This window comes from Dipodomys merriami, unplaced genomic scaffold (genome assembly GCF_024711535.1).
Source record: "Dipodomys merriami isolate MVZ:Mamm:240054 unplaced genomic scaffold, mDipMer1.0.p SCAF_16, whole genome shotgun sequence".
Taxonomy (NCBI): domain Eukaryota; kingdom Metazoa; phylum Chordata; class Mammalia; order Rodentia; family Heteromyidae; genus Dipodomys; species Dipodomys merriami.
Window position 1 is genome coordinate 13,593,847 of NW_027202937.1, and position 23,782 is coordinate 13,617,628.

The window sequence follows — 23,782 nt, forward strand, 5'->3', positions numbered from 1 at the left end:
CCAAGTTGAAGCCTCACAAATGACAAAAAAAACTATAATCCTTAGATCTCACTCAGCCTCCTGAGTAGCTAGGATTATAGACGTGAGCCATGAGTGCCCAGCTCTTAATTTTTTTTTTTTTTCTGGTTGTAGGGCTTGAACTTTGGGCCTGGGCACTGTCCTCTGCCACTTTGAGCCTTAACACCACTTTTTGTTTTCTGGTGGTTAATTGGAGATAAGAGTCACAGAGCTGGGTGCTCATGGCTTATGTCTGTAATCCTAGTACTCAGGAGGCTGAGATCTGAGGATTGTGGTTCAAAGCCAGCCAGGGCAGCAAAGTCTGTAAGACTCCCTCAATAAACCAGAAAACTGGAAGTGGCACTAAGGCTCAAGTGGTAGAATGCTTGCCTTGTAAAGAGCTGAGGGACAGCGCCCAGGCCCAGAGTTCAAACCCCATGACTAACCCCCTCCCCCCAAATAGCCTCATGGACTTTACTGCCTGGGCTCACTGCAATCCTCAAATCTCAGCCTCCTGAGCAGGATTGCAAGTGTGAGCCACCAGCGCTCGGCTTGTCCAGCTCTTTTTACTTTTATGAAAGGTATTTTTAGGTGCCAAATGTACATCTAGGATTTTCTGCCTGTCATGGTCCACTGTTTCTAGCTCTTATTCCACAGAGTGGTGATTAGGTGTGATCAGTCACACACCATTGCTGGAAGGGTTCTGGGACAATGTTCCAGGGATATACTACCTTCTGCCACTTTTTCCCCTATGTCCTTTGGGGGATAGGGAAAGTGGCCTTCCTAAAATGTGTGCCTTAAAGGGACAGCTCCCTCCCAGTCTCCAGTGGGTCTTGAAGCATTCTGGACTTAGAAGGCTAAATCCAATCCCTTTAAGAAAGCCCTGTGATGGTTCTTAATCCTTCTCTGGATACATGCCTCATTGTTTAAAGGTAAAATAAATATGGATGTTCATACTACTGTTGTTTTCTGGGTCTTGGGAAGATTGGGTTGGAGTGGGAGAGGATATTAATTTTCAGTATGGGTCCATAATCTCATCCTAGCCAATATTTTCTTCCAAGCAGGTGGTTAAGTTTCTCAGTGCCCTATCCCTATTTTCTGTTGGTGTTGAGAAAGTTGTGTTGGATATCTTATATTGGTTGAACCTGTAGTTTTAGTGGGAAAGTGTGTTTATTTTAATTGGTAATGGGATAATGTAGCCCTTCCTAGAATCAGTCAGAGGAGCCAAAACTTGCTTACCAATACAGAACCACCAGTGCAAGCACATGGAGCTGAGAAGGAAAGATCGGCTGAAAGCAATTGGAATCTTTTCTGCTTCTGGACACAGCCTGAGAAGACAATTCTGTGGACTATGGTATACTTACTGCTTTCTAGGCATTGGAGTTCTATGGCAAGTGTAGGTGAAGCTCTACTGATACCAGCCTTGAGCCAAAAAAAAAAATAGCTACACAAGAGCCAGAGGCCTTGAGTTCACACCCCAGTCCTGGTACCAAATTAAAAAATCACTTAGTGACAGCAAAAGCAACTTACCTTCATTCTTTGTTTATTCATTATGATTTAAGGGAGAAAAAGGACTACTGAAACGGGCTTACCTGAGTCTAAATTAGCTAATACTAAATACTCTGTGATACATAAAGTACTATAATCACAAAAAGCCAAGGCTTGTATGAAGAGCTTGAAGCACAGCAACTTATGACATAGGGCCTGTTGTACTTATTTTACAGAAAAACAAGATAAATGACATCTAAGGTACACAGCCAGAAAGCAGCAGAACCAGAATTCAAACTGACATGGAATAGGTGACCACACACATCACATTCTGCCCACAGTGCCTATAGATGATGCTTTTGACATAGAAAGGGCAGAGTAGGGACTAGGTGAATTAAAGTTCCAGTCAGTTGGTCTGGGATGCCAGCCTGCTAACAGTGACTAGACTGGAGGATCTGCAACTGGAAAATGGAGACCTCTCAACATCATACTTCACTTTGACCTAGGCCTGTAGAGGACACTTTTTATCCCTCTAAGGAAGCAAGCCCTTGAAATGGATTCCTAGTTCTTGTTCCAGTGATGGGGCTGTCTCCAAGTTAACTTAGAGGATCTCACATTGAATCAGCTTTAGTAGACCTAGTAGATCTAGTTGCTTTAGAAGCTGTAAATCAAGCATCATCTTAATGTACTTTGTTAAAATCAGTAGCGGCTGGGTGCAATGGAATCCAAGCTATTTAAGAAGCAAAGATGGGTGGGAATGCCATTCAAGGAGGCAAGTCTGGGCAAAACATTAGAGCCGCACTACCTCAACAAAGAAGGCCCTGAGTTCATACCCTAGGACTGTCAACTTCCCCTCTCACACACAAAAAACAAAAGACCAGCAGATTCAACAAAGATGCCTTACATTTGAATAAGGACATATCTGTAAGGACTATTTTTATTAATGTAGAGTGGAAAATACTGATACTATGTCTAATTAAACCCTTTTAATAATATGAACAAAAAGGCCATGGTTGCGTGTGGAATGTGGAGGACAGAAAGGGAGGAGGCTATAGGCTGATAGGTGTATTGATCATCTGTGGTTCTTGGGGTGGTGTGGATTCACAGGCTTTTATTTGAAATTTTAATTAAAAGATTGCCATTTTGAATGGGGTTAACTTACAAATAATCCTAAATTACTCATCTGTAGAAAGCTTGGGCCAATAAAGGCAAACACAGCCCAAGACTTTTTGGGAACCCTTCTGTTTCTTTTACTTGGAACAACTCCAGTTTGTTAGTTAAACTTTAGGGTTTCAGCAAATCTCCAGTTTGCATTTTGCCACACAAAAAACACAAAAATTGTGTATGCATGTATGTGCACACGGGTGTGTCTTTAGCTTTTTTTTTTTTTTTTTACTATAGCCCAGTGTTCAGAGAATACCATCTTCCTCAAAAGCAGAAGAGGCCTAGAAGAGATATGCTCAGAGAATAAAGAGAAACTGAATATAGCCTATGCTGTGAATGTTTAAGAGAGATGTATGTCATAATTGCCACCTGAAGGCCTTATGAAATTAAGAACAAATAGCTCTTCGATGATAAATGAACCTTATTCGGTTGTCATTGGTTTTCTCAAATCCAGACCAGAGTATAGATGGAAGCTACACGCCTCTCAGTAAAAACCAAAAGTGTTCTTAATGTAGCAGTAGTGGGTGTGTTGCTTCTTCTTCTTTTTTTTTTTTTTTTTTTTTTGGTTGATCATGGGGCCTGAACTCTTGGGCCTGGGTGCTGTCCCTCAGCTCTTCAGCTCAAGGCTAGTGCTCTACCACTTGAGCCACAGAGCCACTTCTGGCATTTTTTTCTGCTTATGTGGTGCTGAGGAATCATTGAACCCAGGGCCTCATGCATGCAGCGCTGTTGCTTCTTGACAACTGAAAAACAATGGTTCTTTCATTCAAATACACAATTAAGTAGTGTTGGGCACTGCAGCTGAAACTGGCTTGGCGGGACTACAAGGTAACATGGCTTCTGCCCTTGGAAAAGTTACAAGGCAGTGGGGAAGGAGGGAAAAGGAAGTAGAATTCAACAAAAGGTTTGCAGAAAACAAACATTTTGTGTTGTAGGAGATAGTGTGTGTGCAGCAGTAGTCAGAGGAAAGTTTTATGTTCAGTCTATATGTCTTCCTTGTGCCTTTTTGAACATTTACCCTTTTCACGTATGTATAGACCTTATATAATAATTTTAGGGAGCTTGACTTGGGATGTAGCTCAGTGGTAGAACATGTTCCATGGGTCAGCCTGAATTCAATTTTTAAGCCCTTAAAGTCAAGAGTTTCATTTCAAAGTTGAAATTAAAATCTTGAGTGAGGGGCTGGGAATGTGGCTTAGTGGCAGAGTGCATGCCTAGCATGTATGAAGCCCTGGGTTCGATTTCTCAGAACCACATACACAGAAAAAGCCAGAAATGGTGCTCTGGCTCAAGTGGTAGAGTGCTACCAGAGAGGCTCAGGGACAATGCCCAGGCCCTGAGTCCAAGCCCAGGATTGGCAAAAAAAAAAAAAAAGTTTTGTTTTTTGTTTTCCCCCAAGCTTGAATGATAATAACTTCTCTTCACTTATTGACTGCCATTACAAAACAACACATTCATAACAAAAAAGTTTTCTTGATGTCAGAAGATGTACTCTCTCAAAATATTAAGTAAAATGATTAAGTAAAATGATGTATACTATCAGTATTGTTTTTTTAATTTGCCAGTCCTAGGGTTGGTTTGAATTCAGGGGCTAGAAGCTGTCCCTGAGTTGCTTTGTTTGCTTAAGGCTAGCACTCTACCACTCAAACCACAGTGCTACTTCTAGCTTTTTCTAGTTTCTTGGAAATAAGAGTCTCATGGACTTTCTTGCCCTGGCTTTGAACCACAATCTTCAAATCTCAGCCTCCTGAGTAGTTAGGCTTACAGGTGTGCACCACTAGGACTGGGTTCAGTTTTAAAAGTTGAAGTTAGTCAGGTGCCAGTGGGCTATGGGGGGTAAGAGGAGAAAAAAAAGGGGAGGGGAGGAGGAAGGAGAAAGAAAGGGAGGGAGAGGGAGATACAGAAGGAAAGGGAGAGAGACAGACAGACAGAGACAGAGACAGAGGCAGAGAAGAAAAGGAAAGGGAGACAGAGCCAGAGAGGGAGGAGGAGGGAGATGGAGGGAGAGGGAAGATAAAGGAAAGCTAGCAGTGTATGTATCATATCTATTACATATGAACACATGTGTGACATATGAAAGGATTCCCGTAAACATGTCAGATGTTAATAGTAGTTACCTCTTTGAAGTGAGATTATGAGTAATTTTTAATCTTGACTTTTTCCATATTTTCTACATTTAATAGGTACTTTGAAATTAGAATAAAACACTAATTGTAGGTAATTAAGTTATTGTAATTTCCTTCCAGTAGAGGTATAGTTTATGGAGGAGAAAAAAAATACAGAAAATTTTATATCTTGAAGAAAAATTGAGAAATCAGTGTTCATTGTACTCCTTCCCCTTTTAAAAAAATAACACGAAACCTAACACAGTTATGGAAACCTACTTAGGGACTTCTAAAACTGAAATTATTTCTTTTCATGCAAGAAAGAGAACCTTTGCCTTACAGGAAAAGAAAACTCATGTGTGTGGTACTTAAAAATAGCCTAAGGCTGGCCTGGTGGCTCTTACCTACAATCTTAGCTACTCAGAAGGCTGAGATCTGAGGATAGCTATTCAAGTCAGCCCAGGCAGGAAAGTGAGACTCTTATGTCCAATTAATCACCAAAAGGTTGGAAGTGGAGTTGTGGCTCAAATGGTAGAGTGCTAGCTTTGAGCAAAGAAGCTCAAGTATAGCACCCAGGCTCTGAGTTCAGGCCCCAGGACCTGCACGAAAGTAATATCAGCACTGTTTGTTTGCCATCCTGGGGCTTGAACTCGGGGCCTGGGCAATGTCCCCGAGCCTCTGTGCTCAAGGTGCTCTACCACTTGAGCCAGAGCGGCGTAGTTTATTGGAGGTAAGAGTTGGCTCAGGCTTGTCAGATCTCAGCCTCCAGCGTAGTTAGGGTGACAGGCGTGAGCCCCCCAGCCACCCCTACCCCGCGCCCCGGCTTCGGTACAATTTATAATTAAGACATGCAGACTTGGGTTACTGCTCCCTAAACGCATCCCACACGTAGCAGTCAGGACAGCTGAATTTCAGCACCGTACGTGTACGGTTTGCCCGGCGCCGCCTGCCCTGGGTGGCACTTGGGTGTCCACTTAGCAGAATCATTTCCTGCTGTTTTCAGTCTTCGGGTGTTATTAAAATAAGCAACCTCTCTGGACTTCCAGGCTCAGAGAGCCAACTGCTTGGAGCAAAAGCGAAGGAAAACTGGAAAATCCTGGGTCCGACTAAAATATGGATGCTCCCGCCACTCGCCTTTTAAAACTCCCAGGGAGTGTCGAGCGGTTGGAGGGAAGCGATGGAGTGGGGTGGGGCTCGGGGTGGGGTGGGCTTGGGTGGGAGGAGTGCGAAGGGTGGGGGGTAGTGAAGTGGGTGGCTGCTGCGCATGCGCGATCTGGAGCCGTGCCCCCGCCTGGGGGAGGGTCAACGTGGGGAGGGGGGGGAGGAGACCCGCGGGGTCGCGTTCGGTGCCCCTTAAAGACCTTGCAACGACAAGGCAGTTCTGGGGACCAAAGAGCCCGATCCTCGATCTTTCCCGATGACTGAGCACCGCGATCTGCTTAAGAAGCCGTCAGCAACTGAGGACGATTAACACTCCGATCTGACAAACGGACTCAGGCTCCCAGGCAAAGATCATCTTCTTCCCTTCCTTCCAGAAGGCCCGCGGTGGGCCGTGTGAGCACCCCGTGTGCCTGCGGAGGAGAAACTTGTGCGAGGCCCGGGCCTGAGGCTTCCTAAGACACCGTGTCTACTTTGATGCACCCACTTGCTCCTCTAGTTGTTTTCTGGTTCTCTTCGCCGAGGCGCGTCTTTCCGAGCCGCAGGTGGCGGCGGTGCCCGTGTTTCCCCGCCGCCCGCAGCCCTGACGTGCGCTTCCGCGTCACAGACAAGGCTCCCGCCCGCTATCTACGTTAGGGGAAAAATTTCCTCCGTTCCGCAGGGTGTCAGGATGGCCGAGTGGTCTAAGGCGCCAGACTCAAGCTCAGCTTCCCTGCTTTGGGGATTCTGGTCTCCGAATGGAGGCGTGGGTTCGAATCCCACTTCTGACACAAGCCTTTTTCTTCCTCTACCTTCCGTTTTTGAACATTGATTTGAGCCGCGCACATAACCAAGCGTTCCACTGCATCTATACAACCTTATATACCTGCGTGGCTTTTCTTTTTTATGTTTTTCAGAGACTCACAGGAACTGAAAGGCTAGAAGCGAAAGTACCGCAATCTGCTTAAGAAACCGCGAGATCTGGGGGCAAAGAGGCTGAGGTTTACTGAAGGGGGATCTGATCTGGAGGAGGAAAGATGAGGTGTGAGAATCCGGGAACGCTAGGCTGCAGGGTTCTCCGCCCGGAGACTGGCCGGGATTCCCTCCTGCTTTTCCCCAGATGCCCGTTCTCCCCTGAAGACGTCCTAAGCGCTTTGCTACCCATGCACCTCACCACTCTGGCTGACGGTCTGTCGGTCGTGCCATCCCTAGAGAAAAATTAAACCGGCCCTGTGCTCTTTTGTCCCATGTTTCAAAAGTTATGGGATGAGTTCTCACACACGTCCTAAGCCAATCACGCCGGTTCCCACTCGCGCTGCATCTGCTGATAGTCTGGGTTCTTCAGTCGGAAGTGAGCACTGTCTGGAGCTGTGGCTGTGGCTCTTTCCCCTTCCTCCAAAAAAAAGGGGGGGGGGCAAACAAACTTTTGAATGAAGTATTAATCATAGAATGGCAGAAGGTTTGTAAAGTTTTCTTGAAGGCGTGTGACTTTACGTTACCTGATTTAGGCTCTGGGTTCTGTGGATCAAAATACGTTTTTGTTGTTGTTTTTCAAAATAGAGTGTTTAAATATTTATAAGAGGATTTCTTTGTTGCTTTGTATGTCCCTCCCCCACGGTATAACTCCTGTTTTCACTGTATTTGATGTTGGTATAGTTTGGGGAGAGGAAGGGAATAAACAAATTATTTAAATAGGTTTACAGGTGGATCCATTGCAACAATGAGACATACAAGACATTCTGTCGAAAAATGAACTTTACCTTTGGTGAGGGGGGGAGATGGGAAGGGATGGGAAGGGGAAACAAAGGAGGAGGCAACAATGCTTGATAAGAAATGTACTCATTACCTTGCTCGTGTAATTGTAACCCCTCCGTACGGTATTTTCACAATTAAAAAAAATAGAGTGTTTTAAGAGTCACCTTTAATATATAATTTGGTTCAAAGGTGCCTCTAAAAGGAATCGAGTATGTAATTGCCAATGATAGGCAGATGGTGAGACAACTTGCAATAAAAAATGAATGCAACGGAGCAGTGCTAGCAATGAATCACAGGAAAACTTGTGGGGGTACAAATACCAGCAGGAAGGCCAGCAGAGCGGGTGACTGTGGTCCAATTACTTTATATTTATATATGATAGAGGAACAGAACCTATTGAAATTGTTTTAGAAGAAGAGAAGATGAGGGAGAGTGGAGAGGATGAATTTGATCCGGAAAACTTCCACACGTACTTGGAAATGACTCAATGAAACCCTTTTCTCTTTACAATTAATATATGCTAATCAGCTTGTTATTCACCTCACGGTGGCTGGCATCTAAGAGGTCGGAGGTCAAAGGACCTCATCAAATGGGGACTGTTGATAGGGACTTTGTAGTGTCTGGAGGAGAGAGTAGCATATAACGACAGGACATGAAAGTGTCAACGAACAGAGCCAACAACACTGTCACCTCTTACAGATCCCTTCTGGTCCCACCTCTTAATATATAGGGATTACATTTTCACAGGAGTTTTGATAAGGCCCCATTATCTAATTGTTTATTGGTTCCAACACGTACAAAAGGGCAGGAAGAATTTCTTAATGAGACAGTACCCCAGAAGAAGTGAGGGGAGCTTCCCAGAACTATCCCAGTGACATACTTCCCAGGGAATGGGAACAAGAAAGAATATTTCCTGAGAAAGTTGTAGGCAATAAGAATGCCTTGATTTTAAAAGTGTGTCTGCTGCTATGTTCTGACCATTCTTAGAACTGTTTTTCCCTTTGATCCAGTAGAGCTACTACATGCACCAAACAATATAGTGAGATTATATATTAAAATGTCCCTATGAGTCCAGAGCAAGTAGCTCTCATCTAAGATATGATTTGGGTAATCATTAATCCTACTTTGGTGATATTATTGACTTTGTAGTCCTCTACTCTTTTTTTTAATGTTTTATTTTTTGCGATATTGAGTCTCAATTCCTCATATATGCTAAGCATTAACAGGAATGAAATTTTAATACGTTACAATATGCATGAATCTTAAAAAACATTTTCCTGAGATAGACACAAAAAGACAAATACTGTGTAATTCCTCTTATAGGCAACATCAAGAATAGACAATTTTATAAAGATGGAAAATAGATGAGTGGTAGGTGAACAGGGGCTGAAGGAATTAGAAGTAATTGCTTGACTAGATTGTTGTGATAGTTGTTCAAGTCTGTGAGTAATTAATGCCATCGAATATGTGTGTGTGTGTGTGTGTGTGTGTGTGTGTGTGTGTGTGTGTGTGTTTCACCAGTACATGGGTTTGAACTCAGATCTTTACCTTTACCCAGCTGGCACACTACCATGGAAACTGCAGACCAATTTCCTTTTTTAATATATTTATTTATTTTTATTTTAAAGGTAATGTACAGAAGAGTAAAGATTCAGACCAGTTTCTTGCTGGTCATTTTGGAGATGGACTCTCTCACTCAGACTTTCCCTCCAAATCTGTAGCTTGGATTACAGTTGTGAGCCATGAACCCCAGCTAATACCATTTTTACACTTAAATTACTAAATTGGCAATTTTATGTTATATATGTGTACACACACACACACACACACACACGAAACTCTACCATGCACATAGGCAAAAATCTATTGGTTGATTAACTGACTATTGTTCTGGGATCAAACCAAGGAGCTAATGTTCTATCATTGAACTACACCCACAGCTCCACAAACCCTTGATTTAAACATTGAACCTGTGCCCCCCAAAATGATATATCTTGGCTTACTTTTCTGATTTACCAATTATTAACTGTGTAGCTTTGTACAAAATAAATTAATTAAAAAAGCGTACCTTCCTAAGCCTCAGTTTCTCCTCTCTAAAATAGGAACATTAACAAATGTCTTGTAGTATTATGTGGAAACATGCATTTAATGTGTGTATTCAATGAACACTAACCTCTGCTGTTGTCAAGTTTGGGAATGACTGGCTTTTAGGTTTTAGGCATCAAACCCAGGGCCTCAGAGAGGGACATTATCAATGAACTACACTTGGAGCTGGTGGTCTTTATTATTATTATTATTATTATTATTCTCAGCCTCTTGCTTATTTCTTTTCATAGGTCTTGAAGCAAATTTTAATACTTGAAATATTTTTTCCTCCCAGTGTTAATCAGATTTTATCAAAGTAGTAGAAAGGAAATTTCCTGTGGACAGGCCCTTTTTTTTTTTTTTGTTCACTTGCAAAGCACTTGCCACCCAACAGGAATTTCCTATGTATTGGTTAATAATTGTTATTACTCTTTTTTGTGAACCAGCAGTCAGGTGAGAATAACCAGAAGGGTAAGGAAAATGTTGTAAGTGAAAATTTAAGTATTGTCTAAATTGCTTCATTCTTTAAGAATCAGATCCAAATGGTGATAGGCAAAAAGCTCCCGACCACGAAGGGACTCGAACCCTCAATCTTCTGATCCGGAATCAGACGCCTTATCCATTAGGCCACGCGGCCAAGCGATGAGGAAGTTAGATCACGTAAGACCCAAACAAATGTAACAAAGGTGGGGGAGGGGACTTTCCAACACTGATTGTGAAGATCTGGCTTGATTTAAAAAACAAAACAACTTACTTTAATTAAATTTTACTTAAAGTTAACCATTTAAAGAACCATCTAAAACAGGTTTCAGGAACTATTACAGTATCATTACTTAGATAATTGTTTAAATGTGAACCTGATGAAGTCTTGGACTAAGGAATGACTTGAGAGAGAGGGTCAGAAGAAAGATTCTGAGGTCAAAGATCAATTTGCCATTGTCACACAACCGTTCAGAAAAGAAGACAGAGAAAATCATCCTGATTTTCGGAGAGTAGGATTCCGAAAGGAATATAACCTGGAAACTTCAGAGATGGTTTGGCTGGAAAACGTAAGATTAACCCAAGACTGGAAAATAAAGAAGTTATAATATTTACAAATACTATTGGTTTAAAAAGAGTGGAGCGAATGGCTCTTTTTTAGAGATTTTCATGGAGCTTGAATTACTTCTGTGCTTGGCTTGGCAACTTCTCATGTTTGATTTGGTCTTGACAAGAAGATGTCCACTAATGCACTATGGTTTAATCCACAGAACAATAGTTTTGTGGGGTGGAATCCTGTGGTCATCAAATGTGGATAGCTTAGAAAGATGTAACATATCCATCCCTAGAAGTAAAGCCATGACACCACCATTTACATAGTCTTGGTTTCTTGATAACCTCAAGCTATTTAAAACAAAATGAAATGAGAGCCAAATTTCTTTCCTTCCTACACTTTTACCCACAGACTTTTCCTCATCGCCTTCCATTTTGTTTTTCTCCCAGTAGTTTCTCCCGTAGTATTTTTGAAGACAAAGATGAACTTCATTATCTCTGAATTTTTCAGTCAACATTTTAAATGTGTCTACTATGGATCTTAACTTCTCACTGAAGGCTAAACCCTAAAATTATTAATCAAGGAGAGACCACAGAGTGGAAGTAGGGGATATCTCAGTGTAAGCACAAAATATGAAATAATAACCTGTGTTTCCCTGCCACTCAGAGATCTATACATTCCTGAGCACATAGAGATGAAAAAACATCCCAATTCATTTTAGAAAAACATCTTAACCTTGATTCTAAAAGGTGCATTAGAATGAATGCAGCAAATAATTGAGACCAGGCAAGTTTCAGTAGCTTTTCACCTGAAAGGGGATGACATCAATTTGTGTGCTTGTAGATAGGGATAGTAATTTGTGCCTCAGAGTACAAAGTCGGCTTAAGATGCTTAAACTTAGAAAATCTGGGGATAATGTTTTCCATTGGTATTTCATCAGCCAGTTGCTCAAGATTCTGACATACCAACACTCTGTGACAGGCAAGACCATAAGGACCATTGCCTTCTGCTTCGATACTTTAGAACATGGGACTTTCCTTAACCTCTAGTACTTGGAGGAAACCCAGGGGCCATGGCGATCGAGGGCATTCTGACTGGAAACATCTAGAGATCATTGGGAGATTTTTCAGGCTCATTTGTTTCCAAGCTCACATGATAAAATTCACTAACACAAGATTCCCAGGCCTTCTTTTGGAGAGGTTGTAAATGCTCAGAGTCTCCAGGATGATACCAGGAAAAAAAATGTTTTAATTATGTTTCTTAGGTAATTTATCCACTGAGTTGACCACTATACCACAGTTGGATGAACGGTCGGAAATGCCCGGTGTTTGCATCGAGTGTGGGTAGTGGGGATGTCAGGGACCCCTGGAATCAGCACAGAGCTTTGTAACGATAATCATAGTTGCAGATGAAACCTTTAAAAAGAAAAGGAAAAGCCTTCGTTTGGCGTAACTTCCGATGCCGCGAAGGCTTCCTCCGGAAGGGGGCGCCATAACCGCGGGTGCGGCCGTGCGCCTTTCTTTCCCGCGCGCGTCTCGGTGGTTCTCAGCACCCGAGCCTCGGAGCCCGGGGAGACGCACTCAGTCCACGCGGGTTCCCGAACCCGAGATGCAGCGCGGGAACTCTCAGGAGCCGTCACTGCGGGCGGGCGGGCGGCAGCCGATCTCCAGTCCGTCTCCACCCCCCACGCATCTTTCCCCTCTTAATGTATCCAATCCCCACGGCAGCGTTTAAATACTTTTCTGCTTATTATTATTATTGTTATTATTATTATTCCTCTTCCCTCATTTAAAAAGCAGAGATCACCATCTCAGCCCTCTCCCAGGGGTGACCAAGTCAGACAATCTCTTATCCCCCTACCCCGAAAGCAGCCATCCAGACAGGCTGAGGCCCTGGGGGATCCCGGAGCTAGAGCAGACTTTCGGTACGAGGCAGTATTTAGTTACACAGGACTCAAAGATTGAATTTGACATCGTGGAGCGTAGCCTCCCTATTGGTTGTAACAGGTCATAGAAGAATTTGGAGGAAGGTTGCGTCGTGAGGGGGTGTAGCTCAGTGGTAGAGCGCGTGCTTAGCATGCACGAGGCCCCGGGTTCAATCCCCGGCACCTCCACTTTTTCCAAACTCTACGTTTGCCCACAAATCCAGGGCTGTTTCTCTCTAGTTTGATAATTTTTCCACTTTTTCCAAACTCAACGTTTGCAGACAAATCCAGGGCTGTTTCTCTCTAGTTTGACAAATTTTTTTCCCGTCCTGGATCAGTTCCAGTTCACATGGAAGTCAAAGAAAACAGAAACAATCCAGTATCTTTTGCTTTTAGTACAGATGCGTTTGTGCTCTAGGGGCTTGGCACTCCCTGGGGAGAGAGAGGGGAGCTGTGATCACTGGCAGGAAACAGACGAACCCGGACTGGAAGCCAGGATTTGTTCGGGATTCAAGACTTTCCCCCTCCCCCCCACCTACCCACCGCCCCGCCCCTGCCCCCAGCCCCCAAACAAGCAATGCACCCGATTAACAAACCCAATCACATTCGTTATCCTTACCACCATTATGAAAGAACAAGAAATATGGCTTGCAAGATACATAGGAAATTCTGTTAACAGTCCTTAGTTTGTGGAGCAGCTCCCGAGGACAGGAAAACTGATCCCCCACTTCCCTCCTAACATTCTCCACCTCGTTTCCCCTCTCTTCCCTCCCTCCCCCACCCCATTTTGGCACTCTACGTGCATTTCTTTTTCACTCGGTGTTACTGTTCCTGATTCTACTCAGAGTAAATTTTAGTGTGTCATGTAAGGTTCAGATCTAGATAGAAACCTGTGACAGTGTTCATTAACTTCAGGCTTTTGGTCCTGCCTCGTTGGAAGAAGCAAGCACTTGGTTCAGATCGTTTTAAAAGAGGAGACAAGGTGGGTGAGGCTGTTGGAGAGGGTGACACTGATCGAGATGCCTTTGTTATATGGGATCTATTTTGTGCAATTGCATAAAGAAAATTAAAAAAATTTTGAAGACAGGAGGGGAATGTAAAAAAAAAACACACCTAATAAAACACACTTTGATTCTCACCTCTTTCCTGATGGAAGGGCCCCAGACACACATGTGATCCTTTAACACATATTTCCTATGCATAACCCTGGTAAGAGCCCATTACTAGGTCTCCCGTCAAGCCTAAGGACGCAAACTCGAGCGTTCTGGATTCTTAAGAAGGACGGTCGAATCAGAACAGGCCTTGGGAAAGGCAGTTCACAACTGTTTTGGCAGATAATACTGGGAGCTTGGATAAAGGTGTGGACTTAATGCCCATAGAGACATGTATAAAAGTCAAGGAGACCCAGGGCTAACCATGCAAAAGGATGCAATAGAAGAGGAGAGGAAGAGTGATAGCAGGGCAGTGAGGGTAATTGGGATACATTGTATACATGTCACCATGAAACCTCCTATTGTAAAATGAATGCATGCTAATTAAAATGAACATTGATTTTGGCTTTTACCTTTTCTGCATCTCTGGAGATAATCATGGACAGGTTTTCTGTTTGTTTTTTTTTGGCCTGGATGCTGTCCCTGAGCACTTTTGCTCAGCTCCACTTCCAGCTTTGTTTGATATATGTATGCACTTACTTATTTATTTGGGGTTTAACTGGAGATATATAGTTCACAGACTTTCTTGTACTGGCTGGCTTCAAACTGTGAGCTTCCTATCTGAAACTCCTGAATAGCTTCCATTACCAGCACCCGGGCCCAGGGACAGTTTTACTGTATTTGTCAAGTTGACGGACCGTGTTAATTAATGTCTTTCCTAACCGTGAATGATCTTTGCAATTTAGGAATAAACCCCACCAGGATGTCCTGGTTATTATTTTTAATGTGTGGTTGAATTCCATTTTCTATTTCCTTTAAGCTCTAGGCATTCAATGTCTTATGTGAAATGAGCCTGTAGTTTTCCATTTCATCATTTGAGCAAACAGAAAAGTTATGATAAACACTAAATGCATTTTATAAAGTAAATTGAACTTTATTTTATAAACAGCATCTGTTTTTGTCCTCTCTCCTCATCTGGGAGCTAATATCTCTATACCTGTCTCCTCATCCTACGTTAGACTTTGTGACTCTTTAAGAAGCGGGGTAACAGAGGGAGAGTGCGGACTGTGTTTGCATGTGAGTGCAGAGTGACCGAGTGGGAAGACCCTGTAGTACGAATGGAGGGCCTTTCCATCTAGAAGGTCAGCGATTTGGTTCTCTGCGAGGCGGGTCCCCGGATCCAGCTTGCGATGGAAAAAACAAAACAAAACAAAACAAAACAAAAAAACCCACAAAAAACCAGCAAAATGAAATCACTCAAAAAAAGCAGTTTTCTGCTTTGAATGTATTCCCGAGAGCATGGCTGCGTCAGGGGGGTGTAGCTCAGTGGTAGAGCGCGTGCTTAGCATGCACGAGGCCCCGGGTTCAATCCCCGGCACCTCCAATGTTTTCCTGCCATCCGTGGTGTCCCCCGCCCGCCGTCCTTTCACTGCGTTATTCTTTCCCCTCGCTCACACAGGACATAAGATCCATCCATTTCCCAACCTCTGCCCCGCTTTTACTCGCGCTCGGGCATCACGCAGCGCGGCTGCGTTCGCAAAGACCGAGCCAGAACACAAAGGAAAGCCCCAACCGCAACGAGGCGCCAAATGGACAAGCAGGTTCGTCTCCGGTGGCATTAGGTTAAAAAAAAAAAAGCTGCAAAGAAAAGATACGGATGGGAAGATTGAGCCCGAGGAACAGCCCAAGCTCTCAAACATGTCTCTTAGTCTTTCTTTGTCTTTCTGAGCCCTGGCTGTCCGCGATCACCCTTTGCAAGGCTGCGCAAGTCGAAGAAACGTGGACCCTTGCAGGGCGGGAAGACCAGCAGTGATTCTCCTCGAGGAAGGTTAGGGGCAGCACGCTTCTGCGCCGGAATGGCTCCCTCGGGACGCGCCTGGAGCTGGAGGTCGTCAAAGCCCACAGCTCCACGTCCAGTGTGGTTCTGGACCGAGAATTTCTGACTTTCCTACACGATTCACAGGCTTAATTTTATCTAAGACAGCTGCGCCCTCTATAGGAAAGGGATATTTCAGATGCTTGATCTGGGAGCTTGTTCAAAGGGCCAGCTCAGCTCCCAGTTAGCTCTCCAGAGAGCCCAGCACCTTTTATTTGGGTTGCCAGGTGAGTCCTCCATGCCAGAAAATTTAAGAAGCGCTAGCTTGAATGCCATGACTTAAAGGGATGGATCATATCTGTGGTTGTGTCTAATCTTATAAAGAAAAAAATTGTGCAAATGAGTTTGTGTTGCTGAATTATTTTTTTTAATTTCCGGAATCACTATATATGAATGGAGATGAAGTAAAGTATTTGTTTTCTTTTAGATATTTTTTAAAACAAATCTTGTGCTTACTTCTAATGTGAACTGGGAAGTTAGGTGTTTTTGTACCTTGCCTCATTGTAAATAGGAAAAGTTATCAGAACTCAGAGCTGCCTTCCCACCAGCCCCCACTGACTCTTAAGGACTTGTTTGTATTAACAAAAGGTCTTTAAACAGTGGTAGATTTTTACTTTCTGTGTCTTCCATGTAAGTTTGAAGGCCAGGGCAATAAACCTTGGATTCTAAGAGTCATGGAAAACATGCACTTGTTTGTGTATCACAACCATCAGTAAATAAGTTCTTGATCTCAAATTAGTCTTATTTTACTTTTTCTATGTAGTCACAGTAGTGGGCTGATAGTAGGGAAATGAGGGAACTTGACGTGGCAGTTTTGGAAGGGATCTGAACATGCACAAAACTGCCATTCTATAGTTTTAAGAATGTGTACAAGATGCAACCCATATACATGAAGTCTTAGGTAGGAATATTTTTGCACAAAGATCAGGCTAAGGACAAATATTTTCCACTGAGTAGGTGCCTCAGTTTGGTTAAAAGTGGTCCAGAGTTTTTGTACCTCTAGGGAAAAGACCTAACTGCAAACTAACCACTAACTACTCACAAGGAGGAGTGATTGTGTTTTTTTTTTTTATTTTGTTTTGTTTTTCCTTAGTACTAGGATTGAACCCAGAATTTGGGGCATAATACCATCCAGCTGTGAAACCTCACCAGGGGGTTTTTGTTTTTTTAAGAGTTTTTTTTTTTCAAATGGGAGAGTCATATAAAGCAATACGTTTCTAAGAGTCAAACACAGCCAGTTATAATCAGAAAATTTTCAAGAGGATGGTGTATGTGAAATGCTAAAGCACAGACTAGAAACATGCTCCAGGTTAAAATAATGTGATGGGAAAAAGACCTTAGGATGGCTTGTTCACGGCCATATAAAATGAATAGTATTCATTTTATATTTAACTTAGCTTTCTCCTATTTTATCTATAAAGACAGAGAAGGGCATGGTGTAAGGAACTTAAAAGTAGCTGAATTAAAATCAAGAAGAGACAATTATCTCGATTTAATCATCAAAGACTTACAGATAGTCACTAAGTCATGCTTTTGCCAAAAAACGTCACTAATCCTTGTTTTTGGGGCACCCTGCTGACATCCTGGGGGTATAGCTCAGTGGTAGAGCGCGTGCTTAGCATGCACGAGGCCCTGGGTTCGATCCCCAGTACCTCCATTGTTCTCTAGAGTCCTTTAAAGAAATTGTTGGGCAATTTTTCCTTTACTGTGTGTGTTTGTCAAGGCTGTCTGTGATGTTTCACAACTTGTGTCACAGGTGAAGCTATCACAGACTATTTGGTAGCAACTATATAATCCGTCTGTTATTCTCTCCAAACAATTCTTGCAAGTCATTTAATTTTCTGTCACATAATAGTCACTGTTTAACTACAAAATTTTTGACGAATGAGGAAAAAAAGCAGCCCAAATCTAGTAGACAGAACTAGTAGTTCTTCAGGTCTGCTAGCAAACCTCCAGTCCAAAATGCCAAGAGACTGAATTCCAGAACCTAAGGGCTGGGAAGGTGATTCAGTGGTAGAGCGCTTGCCTTGCATACCTGAGGCCCTGGGTTCGATACCTCATATGAAGGGAAAAAAAAAAAGCTAGAAGTTGTGCTGTGGCTCTAAAGCCCAGGCCCAGACAGAGTTGAAGCCCCAATGCACGACCAAAAGTGTCTCACAGAGTTCAAAATCAGGCTGGAGGAAAGTTCTTTTTTGTAATTTCTTTTTTGTAAAGACAAAGAAGGAACTTGATTCTCCCAATCATAATAGGTTCTTTCCTCTTTTTGCTTCCCCCCGCCTTTTTCAAAAGTTTTAAAGTGTATATTGATTAACTTCAGCGTACTTTAATTAACTGAGGGTTTTCTATATGTGTATATATAATGTATAACTATCTCCTCTATTACATTTCCCTTATCCCATTCCCTTCCTTGCTTTCCCCTAGTTCTTTCATATCCATAATTGTCTGCCTTTACTTCATGTCCTCCCCCCACCAGATTACATCTGAGAGAAAATATATGTATTTATCCTTGCAGAGCTCATTTCCCCTAACAAGGTAATGTCAGCCAATGGACCTTTTTCAATCTCACTCTTTTCCACAGGAAAACAAAACAAAAACAAAACAAAAAACCAAAGACTGCTGAACAGTGTGTCTATGTGTGATGTGGTGTGTTGTGGGGTGGGGTAGGGTGGGATAGGTGAGCTGCTGGGGTTTAAGTTAAGAGTGGATCAATATTGTTTTCTGTCTCTGGGAAAGTTCAGGCTTCACAAACCGGAGAAGAAAAAAAGAAACGTAAGGAAATCGAAAATGTTTTGGGGAGGAAATCCTCTAAATCTTAAATCTGAAGCGATCATGGGAAATAATCATTCTGAAAGCTTCCCATTTTCTGCAATGGGGAATTGTGCTTTAAAACTGCCCAGATATATTGATGGTTTTTATTAAACATTTGTTTTACAAGTGGCCCTTGTTCACAGCAGCAATTTTCCCCCCTGAAAATTCTTGAAATTGTTGCCATTATTACTCAACAAGAGGAATACGACTTGCCCGCACATTTGAATGGGGAACATAGATTTTCTAATGTTGTAGAGTTTTCAAACTACAACTTAAGACCCTACCTACATTGGTGTGTGGCTGGGTGGCAGAGCGTCTACCGAAGCATTTGCTTCCCTGATACCCCAACAACTGGGGGGGGGGGCGGAGGGAGAAAGTAAACAACTAACTAGTAGAGATTTAAGACGCGCCCACATCTAAAAGCTATCTAAGGCGGATGTTCTTCTTATTTTAAATGCACAGTTGGTTTAAATAAAGTAAAATTCTCAAATCTTACTTACCTACGCTAGATCACGGAAAAGAGGCTTGCCCCGGCTATGTCAGGGTTTCCGTAGTGTAGTGGTTATCACGCTCGCCTCACACGCGAGAGGTCCTCGGTTCGAAACCGAGCGGAAACAATGGCTTTACCCTTTTAGGATAGTGTCACAATTCGAGCCCTAAATTTAAACACCAATAAGTTAAGATGGTGGGAATGACTCATTCAGTTCCTTTCTTCTTTCTTTCTCTACAGATAGGTAGATAGATGGATAGATCATCTTCCTCTCTTCTTCCCTCTTTGTGCTGGGGATTTAATCCAGGACCCTGGCCATATTAAAGCACTTTACCACTGAGTACAGTCATGTTTCCTTTCAATAACATGAACAGAAGCATTTCCTTTTGTACCACTATGACAAACATCTGGGACCATAATTTATAAACACACACACACACACACACACATTTAACATCTCACAGTTCTGGAGGCTGAGAAGTCTCAGATCAGGGCTCCAGCGTCTAGAGTCTTATGAAACTCTTTCTGCTGTTTCCACATGTTCTCAGAGGTGGAAGAACAGAAAGGAGCAACAAAACAAAATATTGCAATGTGAGGACAGAGCCCCCATACCCTTATCTCTTCTTAAGAGCCCTACCTTTTAATAATAGTACACTGGGGACACCCTAATTTTACATGGGACACATTCAGGCCATGGTAATACATACTGATTTGGGTATGGATTCTTTGATTAAACATTCCTTAAGAACTATATATAATTTGTTGCTTCTAGCAGTAGTTCTTTTCTAGTCCTTTTTATGGTGTATCTCGTTGTATAAAAACTATACAACATAATATACTATTTTATTCTATTAATGGACATTGAGTGCTCCTAGGGTTTTTTGTTTGTTTGCTTTTGTTTTGATAGAAAGTCTAACTCAATTACAAATAGGCCTGTGAACATCTTTCAAGGGAAATGCTCACAAATTTTTCTTGGATCAAAAGTTATAGGCTTATTTAGTTTTAGCCTATATTTTCAAATATACTTTCCCCAGTGTAGAGTTATAAATTTCTCAGAAATTTGTAAACATTCCAGGCTCAACCACACTTGATATTGTCAGTTCTAGGATAGGTGATTCTAGTGAAAGCAGATACTATTTTATTATATTTTAAGTTCACATTTTCTTGATGTAAACCTTTATATTGCTTATAGCTATTTTGAATTACACCCTCCCCCTTTGGTGAAGTGCATATTAATCTGTCCATTCTAATTAAAATTTGAGGGTTTTTTTATTTGCATTTTTAGGAGTTCTGAGTATATTACAGACAAGAATTCAAATGTACTCTTGTAAAACACAAATAAAATGTTGAGATTATGAAATCTCCTTCCAGATTGAGGTTGAAGATCTAAGACAAAGTTCTGTCCCAACAACTTTCTTTGTGGTTGGGGGAAAATATCCCCAAGTAGTTTGCCTTGGAAGTGGACTAACGGGGTGGAATATTTTAGGAGCAGAAACATAGTTGTTTGGAAATTGCCTAGAGACAATCTTTCGAAAACTACCCATTGTGATATTTTCATACATTCATATATCCACCTATCTATTACTACTTTACTCACACTTTTGAAAATGTATTTTGTGCCAGGTGTTGGTGGCTCACACTTATAAACCTAGCGACCCAGGAAGCTGAGATTTGAGAATCAAGGTTTGAAATCAACTTGAGTGGCCAAATCCCAGACTTAATCACTTCTTAGAATGAAGGCATAGCTCTGTAAGTGGAAAAGGCAGTAGGAGACCCTGAGTACAATCCCCAGTACCAGCATAAATAAACAAAAATATATGTTTCATGGAAAGAAACACATTATAATTCCCATTTCTAATGCCTGGGTCTTTGCACCATTCAGAGTGAATGTATCAGCATAAGAAAGACAAGTAAAAGGAAGAAAATAATGGAAAAGGATTGATTCACTTGAGATTTCTTTAATGGGAAGACAAAAAAAAAAAAAAAAGAAGGTGCAAATAACATGCCAAATAATCCTCTATTCCTTTCTTGCTGCATCATTGAAAGTAAATAGCTTTGTGGGTTTTTTTGGGGGTGTGTGTGGTGTTTATTTATTTATTTATTTGCTGGTCCTGGGTTTGCTGACGGGTTCCCGTCAAATCTGGTCCTTAACATTCCGATTGAACAAACCATAACCATAGCAACTATGAAGCATTTTAAGCAGGAAAAAGCAAAGTTTCTCTAATTGCTCAGTGTCTCGGGCTAAGAGATAATCTGGAAGAAATCAGAAGAATCGGAACTTGATTTCTTGCCAAACGCCGTGGGAGACACTTCACACCTCCTTTCAACTGTTTTCAAGCCACAGATAGAAATGTCTGGAGATTATCAAACGCACGTTTGCAAATCTCCTGCCCTCCATTTCCAGTCCAACGCTCTCCAGAATCAGTGTCGGCCGCCGGTCACTGAGCGCCTGTCTTCTTCCCAAAGCCGAGAATCTCGGCTACTAACCAATGACACAGAGGAACCTGAAGCCTCTGAAAAATAAAACTTATTTCTAGGTGAGCACTAACAGCAGCGACACAAGGGAAGGGGGTGTAGCTCAGTGGTAGAGCGCATGCTTTGCATGTATGAGGCCCCGGGTTCGATCCCCGGCACCTCCATATGCGTTTTTGCTCTGACTGAGTTCTGTTCTAATTTATTCCTTAAGAGACACAGATTCAGCTCTGCTAATTTTTGTCTGTGTTATTCCCACATACATGTAGTAAAAACAACACAACACAACGGATTGCCTTGAACCTCTCCCGACTCGCCTATGAGTCTCAACATCTCCTAAGAGTCGTCTACCCGCAGAGAGAAGACAATAGACAGCGGGCAGGACAGGAGCGGGTTTCTACTGGCGTCTCTTGAACTCGCATAAAAGCTTGCGCCTCGCAGGCAGTTCATGCAGGCTCCCGTTTTGCCCCATTATTAAAGACAAGGAGAAGAGAGGACGGGGGAATCCTTAGGGGGAGGGGTATTGTGTCGCCCCACACCCTCTCTCCTGCAAAAGACACACATAAAAGAGAGGGAAGGATGGGGGAGAGAGGAGGAGGAGGAAGAGAAGGAGGAGGTGGGAGTCAAAGAGGGGGAGGAGGAGGAGGAAGAGGAGGAGGAGGTGGGAGTCAAAGAGGGGGAGGAGGAGGAGGAGAGAGAAGAGAATGAGAGGGAATATGCTACTGATTTCCATACCAGTCTCAATCGACCTGTGCAGAGAACACAGTGAGAAGTTTGGTCCAACAATGAATCTTGGATTGCCGTGAGCCTGGTTTACGTCTGTTAAGTCCAGCACTATGCCAGATTGAGCAGGGGTGGAGAGTTTGAGGCCAGTTGGGGTTACCAACTGAGATCATGTCTCAAAAATCTTTAACGAACAAACAAAACAAAACCACTCTGGGCTGCTGTGGATCGGATGTCTTTTCAGATAAGTGGGTGGCAGGGCGCTGAGAAGGGAATTAGAGGCCTTCGAACACCAAAGTAGAAGCAGTGGTGAATATAAGCAACATATTCTCAATGGGTGTCCCCTGATTCATTTTCCGACATTTCCTCAGTTACTCCAATTTTTGCTTTTAATCTTAAAACGTTGTCTGGAAACTTCTATATCTCTATATAAAGAAGCTTGTTTACTCCAATGGTGTGATGCTCTATTCTCACTGGATTTCTGTCATTGCTCTTAGGTCTCCTACAGTATTTAGAACCTTCCCACTTTTTGATTTAGTGGAGAAATAGGGTCATTCCTAAAACACACATAAATTGTCTTTTCTAAATGCTTGAAGGAGTCCAACAATGACTATGCAAATTGAGATGCTGCAAAGATCAAATTAGATATTCACATAAGTGCATTTGGGACAACCCCAGAGCTTAACAGACAAGGTGATGACTGACAGAAGATCAAACTACGACCCAAACATACTGGTTCTGACAGTTCTTCTCTAATCAGTCAGATACCTTCTTTTTCAGATTTTAGAAAGTTACCTGTTGAATTGGTACACTGCAGGTTGTTGGGTATTAAGGTTAAATCTTTAATCATTTTAGACGATTTTAATGTCCTAATCTGTGTTCAGAATCATTCAAGAGCTTGTCTTTGTATTTTCTGGCACTGTTTTTTTTGTATCTTTCTGGAATCTTTGTTGGTGGAGGAAGATATTTTAGGAAAGGATAATGTGAAAACATGCCCCCTCAAAATCAATTTGGGGACATTTTCTTTTCTCTTAGGGTACTGGAAGTCCCAGTTAGTTGGAAATAGTCCTTATAGGAGACTACCACCAAGGGAAGATCCACGAGGCTTTTGGTGCATGATGCATTTGTCCTCTTAACAGCGCTTCAAGACAAGGTTTGGTTCATAAGACTTCAGACACAGAAAGAAAGCTTAGTAAAAATTCTCTACCTTGTCATGACAGATCATCAGTCAGACTATAAAGGAAACCAGTAATGTGAAAAAGTGTAGCACCTCTTCTGTTTCTAGGGCTATAACTCAGTGGTGGATGATGTGTTTAGCATGCACTAGTACCTGGGTTCCATCTCCAGTGCCTCTACCACACTTGCTCAAAGCTTTCAGAAAGGAAAAAAATGATCAAAGTTATAACAACTTCAAAATTCTTTAAGTTTTAATTTCTTTTCCCAATGCAATCTCACATTTGCTGAGCAAGCAACCCACCATGAAGTAAGATGAAGTCTTTCTATTAACTCAAAACAATTGACATTCTGCCTAATTAAGGAAATGAACAATGCATCAGTAAGCAGCTCTCAAGCAA

General features: G+C 42.3%; 7 non-coding genes across 7 annotated transcripts; 6 read left to right on the forward strand and 1 right to left on the reverse strand.

Moving 5' to 3' along the window:
• The first annotated feature begins 6,576 nt into the window (after positions 1-6,576).
• Trnal-caa (transfer RNA leucine (anticodon CAA)) lies at positions 6,577-6,682 on the forward strand. Its single transcript has 2 exons — positions 6,577-6,614; positions 6,637-6,682. It is a non-coding gene; the product is annotated as a tRNA-Leu (tRNA).
• A 3,613-nt stretch (positions 6,683-10,295) lies between these two features.
• Positions 10,296-10,368, reverse strand: Trnar-ccg (transfer RNA arginine (anticodon CCG)). Its single transcript has one exon. It is a non-coding gene; the product is annotated as a tRNA-Arg (tRNA).
• Positions 10,369-12,805: 2,437 nt separating this feature from the next.
• Trnaa-agc (transfer RNA alanine (anticodon AGC)) lies at positions 12,806-12,877 on the forward strand. The gene has a single exon. It is a non-coding gene; the product is annotated as a tRNA-Ala (tRNA).
• Positions 12,878-15,151: 2,274 nt separating this feature from the next.
• On the forward strand, positions 15,152-15,223 carry Trnaa-agc (transfer RNA alanine (anticodon AGC)). The gene has a single exon. It is a non-coding gene; the product is annotated as a tRNA-Ala (tRNA).
• A 2,077-nt stretch (positions 15,224-17,300) lies between these two features.
• On the forward strand, positions 17,301-17,372 carry Trnaa-agc (transfer RNA alanine (anticodon AGC)). The gene has a single exon. It is a non-coding gene; the product is annotated as a tRNA-Ala (tRNA).
• A 1,695-nt stretch (positions 17,373-19,067) lies between these two features.
• Positions 19,068-19,140, forward strand: Trnav-cac (transfer RNA valine (anticodon CAC)). Its single transcript has one exon. It is a non-coding gene; the product is annotated as a tRNA-Val (tRNA).
• A 2,440-nt stretch (positions 19,141-21,580) lies between these two features.
• Positions 21,581-21,652, forward strand: Trnaa-ugc (transfer RNA alanine (anticodon UGC)). The gene has a single exon. It is a non-coding gene; the product is annotated as a tRNA-Ala (tRNA).
• Positions 21,653-23,782: the final 2,130 nt, after the last annotated feature.